The following is a 13,258-nucleotide window of genomic DNA, read 5'->3' as shown; positions in this document are numbered from 1 at the left end:
TATGTTGGCTCGAATGACAATTGACATATGTGAAGTGGAACGTGCAAAATATCATAGAAAACGACCCGACTTTGTTTAATGAAAAATGTCCCACCGTGACCATTTTGTTGAAGTTCAACAGTTCAATTCGCTAACTTGTTTTTAAATTTAATAAGTTTTTCACAAAAATGTTTTTGGAAATTTTTTTTTTTACTGAATAAAATCATTACTGATAATGATTGCCTTGTTTGTCATAACAATGCTGAATATGGATACCCTATCCATATATTGAGAGATTGCCTACAAACCTATCCAATCTTAGAGTTAAAAAGCCCTTCCCCAAAATTCTCATCCCAATTTTTCATCTTCATCCTTTTTTATTGGCTTTTGTTTAATGCCAATACCTACCTTCAATCAAGGGTTAAAATTTTTTAGAGTTCTTAGAGTAGCTACATTATCTATTTATTTCAAATTTGATGGATAAGATTTTAAAAAATCTATAATAGAGTTACCAAACTTTTAAAACACCGTAATCCCTAAATGAAACTCCACCACCTTACTAATTGGAAATGCCCTTTTTCCATCCTTTCCCGGCATATCTAGCATGATAGAAATAGGTTGATAATACTATAATAGAATGATTAGCCTTCAACATATGTGAAGCCTAGGGCTTGAACTCTTGATCTTATTGTGTCTTTACCCATAAAGGGCAACCTAAGAAAAAACAATTTCATTATGATTATTGGAGTGAAGCCATAAATAAAAATACTAAAAAATACCAATTGAGCTACAAAACTCTTGATTTATACTTTGATAGTAACAACGATAGAAAATAGAGGAATTGAGATGCCATTATATTGTACCCTTTATTTGTACTCGAAACTTTTAAACTAAAGAACCATAAAATTTAATTAGTCTAAAACTAAAAGATGCAGTTATAAATTTAAACAACAATAATCAATGAGTTGGATATAAATCCTCATCAAACAAGTTAGGAATGAATTCGATTTTGATTGAAGAGTGTTAGGGACATATTTTTGTAGTTAGCTAATCCTTTGACAAAACGCACTTTACTTATAATTGGGTAGATCTAAGATGTGTTTAATACTTCAAGAAATAAGTGTTCAAGTTAAGTATTGAAACCATGCAAGTCTGACCAAGAAACAAGTGAAGGGGGTGTTATTCACTAAAACTCGACAAAAATCTTCACAGAATCATTTCTATTGAGATTTAATGTTGAAGCTCAACAGAAGCTCAACGTGAGTTGTATTTGTCGAAAATTATGAAATCAGATTTTTCAGATCTGATCACATGCATATTTCTATGTATTTGTGTAGAGTTTATTTTCTCTCAATCCTAGACATATATAAGAATTATTTTAAAGCCCATCGCGCATGCATTGTGCGACTGAATGCAAAAAGTGGCCTAGTTCATTATTCTCTCTTCGAAGTTACTGCGTCTTTACACCAAAGATTTTGTGACCAAGAAGCTTTTTGATCTTCATTGTTAATGAACTGAAAAACTTGCAACCAACAATTTTCTTCAAGTTGGTGAGTTAATCACGTACTTGGATTCATGTATCAATGGTTAGTCACGTACTGGGATTCGTGCATTGAACGGAGAGATTGCCGCTACAATACAAGTCAAATTGGATATTAGAATAAAGGATTCAAATGTAGGTTGGTATTTCGGGATAGGCCAAAGGGTTTGGTAAGATTTCTTATACTTGTAACCGCTTGTGATTGATAATAGTGGATTCTTAGTAGTGGTAATCTTAAATTCACCCGGTGAAGTTTTGCCTCGGTAGTTTTCTCTATTCGTAAGTAAATCACCTGTGTTAAATTTATTTCCCACCGCATTTAGCTATTTGGTGATTTGTTTGTGCAATCACGCTATTGCATGTAATTTAACTAATTAATTAACTTTGGTAATTAATTAATTTGTAATGGATCAATTCATTTTAACCCAACAAAGAGCAAGTCTATAGACTAAAAAATTTCACAATATTTCTCACAACAATTGAATTGATAATTTTTTTTTTCTGATTTTTTTACGAATCTATCGTTAATATCATTTTTTTTTTACTTATCATATTAGTAGAACGTGAAATTTGAACCCTCTGTTACAAATACATGGCCTATTACCTACCTTGTATATATTGGAATTTCTTTTTATATAGAGAGAGAGAAATAAAAGTGTGAATGATTGGAGAGTGGATAGGAGTGACTTGGTAAGGAGCGTGAAGAGGGGAAAGAAAGCAAATACGGTCACATAATACGGCAGTTCGGAAATAGTGGATATCTGCCGGTGAAGTAGCGTGGGACAGTCACATGGGGGGATGTGGGGGCTGCCTCCTGTGAGGCTTAAATGCCACTGACGTCACATTGACTTCGACGTTGAACGGTAATATTTAACCTTATGACGTAACCTAAAGCCAAAGCCAAAGCCCCCCCACCCCCAAAACCCAGTTGTCGTAGAAGAAAGAAAAAGAAGCCCCCCTTCCTGACGTGGACTATGCGAATCAAAGAGGAACTGTACGTGCTATTCTGGACCCCCTTACTACAATTTATATTTCTTTCTCATTTCATTGTATACATGACATAATCTTCGGAGTGAACATATGCAATTTTACACTTTCCTTGTCATCATGACGTTCCCTTTTGACACGTGGCATGTTCCCTTTTTCTTTATTAAAGCCTCCTTTTATGACATAGTCACACATTTTATCCCAACTTACCTATCGGCAATGTGTTATTAGGGATTGTTTGGTAATATTGTTATAGTAATATTGTTTGTATTTTTTGAAAATACCTGTAAGTAAAAAAGTATATAAAGATATATGTAATATTTTTTGAAACACAATACCAAACAGCTGCTAGGTCATTTCACCAGGACACACTGATCATGTGTAAGCTCATTATCAAGTTGTGTTAAAGTGTGTGATCAATGTTGTGACTGACAACTTTTTTTTTTAGGTTAATGGGGATAAAGGAAGAGGGGGCCTCACCAGTCACCATGATCTTTCCGCTTGCATGGGATGGGCCAATGAGATAACACCACGTGCGTTTGTCTGTATGTAATGAAGTGGGGGGTGACCCTCTTGTGGGATATGGGCCCTACCATCATGAATCAAGTAAGTCTTGGGGGAGTAGTGAGCCCTCCAAGCTGCACCGTTGATGGTGGTACATATGGTGTCTGCCATATGTTTGAAGATTAGATGAGTGTTGAGTTGTTATGAGAGGGATTGCATCACCATTGATTATGGACCCCACTGGCTTCTTCTTTCTCTTTAGTTCACCTAGCACTTTTCTTCTCAATAAAACAATTTAATAATTACTCAAATCTTTCCCCACATTTTGCAACCTCTAAATGCAACTCCCATTACATTTCTTCCGATAATAATTATCAGGAATAATTTTGTAGTTCAACTAGTTGATATTCTTATTATTTTCGACAGAAACATTCAAAGTTTAAAATTCCTCTGGCTCCAACCATTAAACTTTGAATAATAATCTACTGTAGAATTTTGTCTTACACCAAAATATAAACGTATTAATATCTTGATTTGATAATAAAAATAATAATCCTATAATGAAGTCCATAAATTAAAATATACTAATAACATATCTTCGAAAAAATCTCCAAGTATTAATTTATGAATGACTTGAAATCGCTTTCAAAATCTATAAACACCATATTGTTCACTTTCTTTATGAAAAATATTCTTCGTTTCTTCTTAATAAAGATTTAACTACTGATCGGACTTGTCATGTTTCTTAGTTATAACATCCATAGGCTTGTTTAGCTAATGAATCTATATGATATATAATCTTTGCTTAATCATTTCTATCTCCTTCTTCCTTTTCCCATAGCATTTTCCCCGACAAAAACATCTTAAATGCTCATGAGTCATGAGTGGAGAATATAAAATAGAGCTATTTGCCTCTATACTTGAGAAATATTTGATTCCATAAGTATAGCACAAAACGGTGGCCAAAGGGCTAGACATGCCATTCCTCATCAAATATAGCCGATCACATGCTTTGCTACCTCTATTTGGTTTGTTGTCTAGATTCCCATGAGAGAATACTGAAATGAGGAGCAATTGAAGTGATTGATTTTTGTTTTTCTCTCTCGGATGGCATTGGAAAAGAAAGGGAATTCGAATATTTGGATTTTGGATCCAACATTTTTTTGGTTGTATAGAAAAATTGAAACAAAGAGTATATGGTCACATATATAATAAGTAATTTCTTATGATTGAGACAAGCATTTTTATGTGCATGCACGATGTTAGTTGTTAGAAAATTTGTGGGTGCATGCTTAGAGAATAGTATATAATTATTCTTATATACACAATTATTTAAATCTTGCCACCGTGATTAGCACCATATTGCAAGGATGATAACCCATAATTTAGTAATTCTTTTGCATAAGATAAAACACTCGATAAGATCATGTGTTTAAGTTAGGTCAAGTGTTTAACTGATAATTAGAGTCACTTGTGATCAAATAAAAGACCTTAGTTTGAATCTCGTCTACATCAAAAAGAAATCTATTAATATCTTAATTTGATGATAAAGAACAATTATCATGAAACGAATGTCATAAATTTGATTGTTCAAGCTTTGATGATATAATTAACATAATTTTCATTGACAACAAATGAAAAGTTATAACTCCTCAAATTCAACGAGTTGTTCATATAAGAGCATTATCTCAGTTGATGTAAGCTCCCATATCTTCTTTCGTACAACCATCAACACAGAGCACATAAGAGGAATCTTAAAGTTGGTTACTGAAACATAGGCTTATGGTCAAAGAAAAGTTAATCTTATATAGCACCCTGTTGAAATCCCAATGAAGTCTACTACTTGCTGGAAAATCAATCAGAAAGTTGAAGATACAAGTGGAAAAATCCTCAAATAATTCGCATGCTTTCGGTGGTTGATGTGCTGCAAGATTTGATGGTCATGGATGATTAGTGGAGAGCAACCTAACCCCTATAGTTTCCCTCTCATAAGCTAATAATAAAAAAAATAGTGTTAAATGACTAACTTTGATTAAACATACACATGTTTCAAACTTATAAACCAAGCTTGGATTTTTATTGGGTGGTATAGATTACAAAGGTAAGGACGTGATGTTTATGATGATATGATATAGTTATGGAGGCGTGGACCAAAGACCCTTTATTATTATTATTTTTTAAAAGGTGTTTTGGAAGTGGTACTCGTGGTCACCATGCACAAGGTCAAATCTGAAAATCAAATCGTAGGTCGTCATGTTGAACATCAGCCATTCAGAGAGCTAGACCCTCTAATTTATTGTTCATGAACAAAATCTTTTAAGTCTATTGCCAGGGCTTCACTCACTGGATTCATCTCCTGTGTGTACTAATAATAAGAACATTTATATTCAATATTTGATGTCACGGATCCGGCAAAAACTGCTATGTCAGGCAACTATAAAAGCCATCTTTCTTTCTTATTATTCTTTCGTTTTCCCTCTTCGCTTTATTTTAGTCTTCTTCTGTGCATGTACTTTTTTTTTTTTAATCACAATTTTATCTCTGTGTTTAAAATAATGATCATAATTTCATTATAGCACTCAGCACTCAGCACACAGCAGTCTTTGACTGCATGAAAATGATTATTTAAAAAAGAATATATTTAAAGGTTTATTTAGATATCATTTATTTTGTTAAAAATACTATTACAAAATAATTTTTAAAATACAAAATATTATAACAGTTAGTGATTGTCACGTTTTTCATTGGTTTGGTGATCTATAAACAGTATTGTGGAACTAAAAAAAACGCAAAACACAACTTAATTACTGGGCAAACAAACTCTTAATCTTTTTTTACCCCCCACTTGCTATTAACATTTTTTCACCTCTCTTTCTTATGCAAAGCTGGGCTAACTCTATAGGTATTGAGGTATGATACGACACCTTTTAATTAAGTGATGTATTTTTCTATATCTATACATTAATTAAATAGCATTTATTTAAAAATATTCGAAGTTCATTCTTCTTACTTTTTTGTTGTAATCACTATATAGTTTTTGTACACAATTTTTTTTACATCTTCTTTTCAATTGATAATTTAATTATTAAGTTTTCTTGTGACACAGTTGATTTTATGTAACATTTTATTGGTTTAAATTTTGAAAACTTTTTACGCAAAAGAAACTCTAACAAGTATTATCAATAAAATTGTAAAAATGATGCATAAATTTGAGAAAAAAAAAAGTATATATTAGTTTTATATAATTTAGTATGTCAATCAAAAATATTTCCTATTCATAACTAATTTAATTCTAAAAATAAAGACTAAATTGTATTTTGTACCTTAATGTTTGGGGTAATTTTAATTTCCATCTACTACTTAATAACATACAGACAATCAAAATGCTAGGGATTAAAATTGAACATTTAAAATGTTGACCACTTTGAATCATGGGACAAAAAAGTATATAAATTTCTTCAAATGAATAAAGAAGTAAAAAGCCTTTTCTATTAGAGTAGCCCTAATGCAATTTTTTACTGTGGTGAAGAGCCGGCCCTGGTTCAATTGAATAGTGTTGTGCAGGGCAAAAACCCAATCCTATCATAGCTCACTAGTGCCAACCAATGGCAACATTTTGGGGAATGACACTTCCAAGAAACACTGACCCTACGAGTAGATTATAATATAAGCATTTCATTAATTCATTACAGCACTAGCATTAGAGAGTGTAAATACCCTCAATTACTATTTTACAACCCAAGCCACCCAAAACCCATTCCATTTAGGTTTGTAAACTTAAAAAAAATTGCAACCCATGAATAGTAAGGTTGCATAGGTTGCATATATGCAACCTTACTATTCATAGATTGTAAAAAATATATTATTTTAATGCGTTGTTGTATGTAAAGAAAAAAGTAAGTGGGGAGAAAAAAGAGAGAGAATAATACTTTTTATTATTTTATTAGGTAGTTTATATATTTTTTGGATTATATGTAAAAATAAAAATTGGGATGTATGGTAAGTTATAAAATGAGTTGGTAAATTGAGGATGCAAAACAGTTTTTTATTTTTACTTTTTATTTTTTTTACATTCCGGATGTTAATGCTCTAAGACCACTAGCAGTGGGGGGTGTAAACACCCCCCAGTTTCTATTTTACCCACCAAACCCATAAAATGAAACTCCAACCAGGTGTGGGAACCTAAATTTTTTTTGCAACTTGCTACAGTAAGGTTGCATTTATACAACCTTACTGAAGCAAGGTTGTATCATTTTAAAGTAATATTTTTTCTCTCCAACATCTATTCCTCTCTCTGATCTCCACTCTTCTCTTAAATTAATGTAGCAAGTTTTGTATGTTTTATATTATTTTAATGAGTTGTTTGTAAAAGTAAAAGCTGGGATGTTGGAAGAGTTATAAAATGAGATGATAAAATAGATAAAATAGGTTTTTAAGGTGTAAAATAGAACTTTTTTACAATCCCCATTGCTAATGCTTAGGGTTTTTCTTGTAAAATAATTGGTGAGATAAATTAACAATATTAACAGTGAAAAATTCTACAAATATCATTGTAGAAAGTAGACAAGGAAAAAACAGAGCTACGAGCCTACAAATTCTATGATAAATGGTTCGGGACTTTTCTCTCCTTTTTTTTTAATGGAAAATTTTCCCCTTGATGGTTTTTCTTTTTAAGATACATTTAAATATATCTCATATTATTATACATTTTAAATATAAGTCATGCTTGTGGGGAGTGGGAAAGTCACCTCTCGGACAAACCAGCCCAAGAAGCAGTTGGGCCATAGGAAAGAATTGGGCCTGGCCTGTGTTCTAAAAGGAAGGCTCAATGGGTAATAGACCCTGAAAGGAGGAAAGTTGGGTTGTCCTAATTATTACAGAAAAAATGAGTGGCACAAGAGATTAGTTCTCGTGGAAAAGGGAAGGTGCCATCTTACTCGAGGTATGTCACGCGGGTGATCCACGTGTGGTTTCCAGGAGATTCCTAGAACCACGGGAAGGTTCTAGAACATACAAGAATGTTGAAGATCTTTACCTCACATTAGTGATGAGATTCTTACCTCACCTCTGCTACATTAAATGCAAGTGAGACAACCTGAACAGTATCAACAGCCCCTAAAAGTTAGAGTTCTAGGATAAGTGAGGGGAGGAATCCGATAATGTTGAGAAAAATATCCTTGAGGCTTTGGCAGGCAACATGACAGCTGTAGTGATAAGAGCAAGAATTGAAGCTATAAAAGGGGGAGGAGAGATAAAAGTAGGGGGATCTAAAAAAAAAAAAAATCAAGAGAGAGAGAGAGAGAGAGAGTAAGGATAACACCACAGGAACGTAAGAGTTGTCTATTGTAATATCTAACTTGAAGTTGTAATACATGAGTGTAGAGAAATCAATTGCTTGAGTTTCTCATTGTGGAGTGTTTTCCCTTGTTGCTTTCTTATATGTATGCTATTTAAATAGTTCAAGTGAAAATCCCCACAATACTGTTATGATAAACACTTTTTAATTAGCTTAAAAATATTAATGAGATTTTTTTCCTGTATGTGGGATTGTTCGATTAGTAGATCCTTTATTTGAGTACAAGTGACTTTATTAATTTACTTAGTTGAAGTTTAATTAATTTAATAATATTTATGACGAGTGATGACATGTATGTGGGACTTTTCTTTTAGAAATATAGTAAGTCTAGTGACGCCAAAATTTCACAATTGTTTTCTAAAACCTTGAAGTGATATGTTGTAATTGGTGTATAATAAAAATAATATAAGTAATAAGTACATAGAAAAATAATGTTTTACTAATTTTAACTTGTGATGTTGCTCAATTGGTTAGAAAGAATATTATGAATAAATTTTATGCCTCATTAATAGCTCTTAGAGAGGTGAAAGAGGAAAGAACTTAGAAAGAAAAATAGTAGACTAAATGCAAAACTGACTCTCTAATTTTCTTCATATTTCATTTCAATCATCTAACTTTATTTTCATTCATTTCAATCCTTTAAATTTCATATTTATTCAATTAAGGCATTTCCGTTAACTTTTGTTAAAATTTTTTGAAAAAAAAAATCTGAAAAATATTTTTCAATCATTAATTGAGCTTTTTTAATTTTAAAAAATTTGAAGAAAAATTTATAAAATTGAAAAATTAACCACAACATATAACAAAAGTTGATGAGAAAGTCTTAATTGATAAACTTGAAAGTTAGAGGACTTAAATGAACAAAAACAAAGTTAAAGGACTAAAATAAAATTAGAAGAAACTTAAAGGGTTAATTTTGCATTTTACCCAAAATAGTATATACATTTTCACTCTAGGCAAGGCTTGGATCCAAAGCTCCTCATGTGCAATAACATTGAGATGTGAATAGGTTACGTGACAAGTGTTTAACGCATCCAAATTGCCTTAGATTTAGGGTGTTTTTAGCAAAAATTAAAAAATCAGTTTATTTTACTACTTAATTTATTTTTATTACTATTTATGAGTCTCATTACATTTTTTGGTATTATTTATGGGTTCTACTATACTATTTTAGTTAACTTTTAACTTTATTTATAGTACTTTTAGAAAAAAAAATTTCAGTTTTAGGAAAATAAACAGATTCTAAACAGACACTTAGGTTGGGTTTGGATAGCAGCAAACCCAACGTTTTGCGCGTCTGCCTTTTTTGGCTGGGTCCTATGTATCATTCACAGGACCTGCAAGTACTTTCTTTAGCAAAAATAACTTTAAAACTGAATCTTACAGTATTATTTACACATTTAAAATTTATTTTATTATAGTATTTTCAGTTTTGAATTTTCAGCGATCAACCATATTAAAACAGACCCTCAATATACAAAGACAGTCATGATAATTATGGACTAAAAAAGATGAGAGAATTGAAATTATTGATTGAAAGTTAATTGATAGTCAGTCGCTTGAGAAACGCGTGGGTAAATGGGGTTGCAGATAGATCTTAGAGGATAGGTTAGGATGATGATTAAGGAACAATCCGATCCCCCACGTGACGTGAGCAACCACATTTTTTCACTATTTTCTTTCAGTACCTTCCAAAAGCCGGTGATCTAGGAGGGGAGACCTTACTACTTCACTGTACTTCTTCTCACTTCCTTTCCCTTTTTCCTCATGCTATATACATCACAATCAATGCCGATTCCTTTTACACTCCAACTTGCCCATTTTTTTACATATACATTAATTTCACACTAATCCCGATAGGGCTTGGACATAAGCCAAGAATTATTTATTATTAACCCTACCATGCAATTACTTAATTTCTTTTTCCTTATTTTGGCATTTAATGTAAGATTAAATTAGTTAAAAATTTTGTAATTGAATTGACATTTTTTTTTATATATAAAATGTTTGTAGGTTTATAAATGAAAGAATTTGAATTACGAAATTAGTAGCATATTGTAATTATTAATAGCAAATTAAAATTTCACTTTATTTATGTTGGTCATTGGATTCCTTTACTCATTTTTCATCCATTTGATACAAGGATTATTTTATTCATAGGGTGATTTTGTTTAACAAATTTTTTATTATTTTATTTTCGTGGATTGAGGGTTATCTCAATGTATATATATATATCTCAATTATGTTTGATATAGAACATGAGAATGTAAATAGAATACATTACACAAGTACAGTAACTCACACTCAAAAGAATGAAAACTTGTTTGTATTATACTCTTATTTTAACATATACAAACTCAACAAGAAATCTGACTTGATCCTTCAATATACTAAACGATATAATTGCTATGCTGCTCCTAAATTATTCTATGACTATATTTTTTTTTATCTGAAATTCATCAAAACTTTATTGAAACGAAGGAATTAACAATACATGATTTAGAAGAGCTTGTACAAGAAAACAAAAACTTTTCTAACCAAACAGAGAAGTCATTAATGTTTAGAGTATATTTAGTTAAGAGATGAATCGGTCTATTAATTTGCCAATAAACATGAAAAAATTCATTTGATAAAAATGGTGAGAATCACCAACGATACACCACTTGGCGAAAATTATTCTATGACTAAGTTGATCTAAGAATAAAAAGTACAAAAATCCCCTTCTTTCGTCATTCCTCCTTTCATGGTCCTCAAACTCTCTCCTCAATATTTGTTTTTTCACATAAAAGCACTGTTTGCTCTTATTTGTATCAACCAATTGATGTAGATGTAGTGACTGATGAGCCATGCATGACTATTATTATGGCCTTTCAATTTCTACTCTTTCTAAAATTTGCTCTACGCGCCATGCACATAAACCAAGATGACATGACTCTTGTATATATAAATAAAATATCACTCTTAAGTTATTTGGGCCGCCTATTTTGACCGTTGTTGAGAAAGAAAAAATAAGGGAAATGCGAACGAAGGTTGTTCATTGGTTAATAATTTATTTAAAAAAAAATTTTATAGAAAAAAAAAATAAAGTAATTAATATTTTGATAATTTTTTTTTTTATAAAAGTGGTGTTAAAATTTTTTAAAAATAGATTATTAATCAATATTTTAAGGGCAGTCGTTAGCATGACAAAAAAATAATTAGCAAAATATGGATAAAATTTTTTTTGTAAAGAAGGTTTCAACTTATAAAGTCATAATAGCTCTTTATTATTAAATTAAGATATTAATAATTTTTTGGTGTAGGTGGAGATTAAACCACAGATCTCTTATACAACCATCAGAGATTTTACCAGCTGAGCTAACTGGAACCAACTTTTATGGATAAAACTTAAATATAGTATTTTAGGTATTATTTAAAAAAAATTTCTCTTAAGGTTCAATCATGCATGTGGTTACTTAACTAAAAAATATACTTTCATTTCATGAAAAAAATTTTACATGGTAAAATTTTAAAAGTAAAATTGAAAAAATAGCAACTATGTACTGTACCTAAGTCTTAGTAATTTAAGTAGATATTTTGTTCATTGAAAAAAAATGTCAATGGGAATTAAGATCATATCAACAAGCTCTAGTATATACATTTATATCTTTTTCAACAGCGATTCTCAAAAAAAAAAAAACTTTTTCAATAGCAATCAACTAAAGAACACACAAAATTATGTATAGGTTATTATATCTTTGCATTGAAGGCTAGAGTTCTAATGAAACAACATCCTCATTATTACTTTACCAAAAAAAAATCCTCATTATTTTATTATAATTGAAGTGACTTTATTTAATATTTAAGATTTACTTCTTAAATTTAATTTGATCTTAAAAAGAAACCTATTTTAATAAATGAAAACTTTAGATTTGGATCACAATTAATTAATTTTGTGACGATATACCTGGTGGTGTGTGTATGGTTCCTATGGGCGCGCACTTTAGCAAAACGTCTAGTTTGAGCCAAAATCATTTTAACCTGTCGGCGCCGCTGGGTTTATTCTAGCCCATTAATAAATTATTATAAATAATAAAATAATTAAAGTTCGTTGACTGACAGAGAGTGAGACATGGGGTGACGCAAAAGTGATGTGACAGTCACAGGTCATTGGGGCTTGGTATTATTTGACGTCATGATCTGAATTTGTCGGAGTCCTAAGTTATGACTCATTAAGTGTACCTTCTTCCCCTACCATTTCATCATCTTCTTCTTCTTCTCCTTCTTCGGTGAAAGCTTTTCTTGCTGGCTACCAAATAGCCATAGCCATAGCCTTTAATATCCAAACTAGAGGCGTGCAGCCAATATGCTAACTCGCCAAAATCAACACGACCCAACTTAACCTATCGGCATATGTTGGTTTTTAAGGTTTATTGAGTTGGGTTAGATTACAAATTTATTTTTGATAGCAGGTAGGGTTGGGTTCGGGTCATAAAATTTCAAACTCATCAAATCCGATCCGATCTACCCATATATTTATATAATTAATAATTTTTTTAAATAACCAACTCCCCCTCGTATCTTATATAAAAACTAATATTAATATATATTAGTTTATATATATATATATATATATATATATATTATATAAGATAGAATTTCTACTCTAACCTAATTTAAGTGTATATGTGTGAGACTTGAACCCGACCCTTGCCTCCTATAAGCATTTATATTTGTGGAGTGACCACCGTACACTTTTGGTGCGGTGGTATATTAGTTCATATATTAATATATAATTGAGTTGGAATATTAGTTCATATATTAATGTATATTTTGTTTATCAACTCAAGTGGCAGGTGTAATATATATTTTCTCTGCTCAATTTAATAATAATAGTAATAAAAAAATTGCCC

The sequence above is a fragment of the Castanea sativa genome, chromosome 1, assembly GCF_040712315.1.
Source record: "Castanea sativa cultivar Marrone di Chiusa Pesio chromosome 1, ASM4071231v1".
NCBI classification, from domain to species: domain Eukaryota; kingdom Viridiplantae; phylum Streptophyta; class Magnoliopsida; order Fagales; family Fagaceae; genus Castanea; species Castanea sativa.
The sequence above is the reverse complement of the archived record's forward strand: the minus strand, read 5'-3'. Positions refer to the sequence as shown.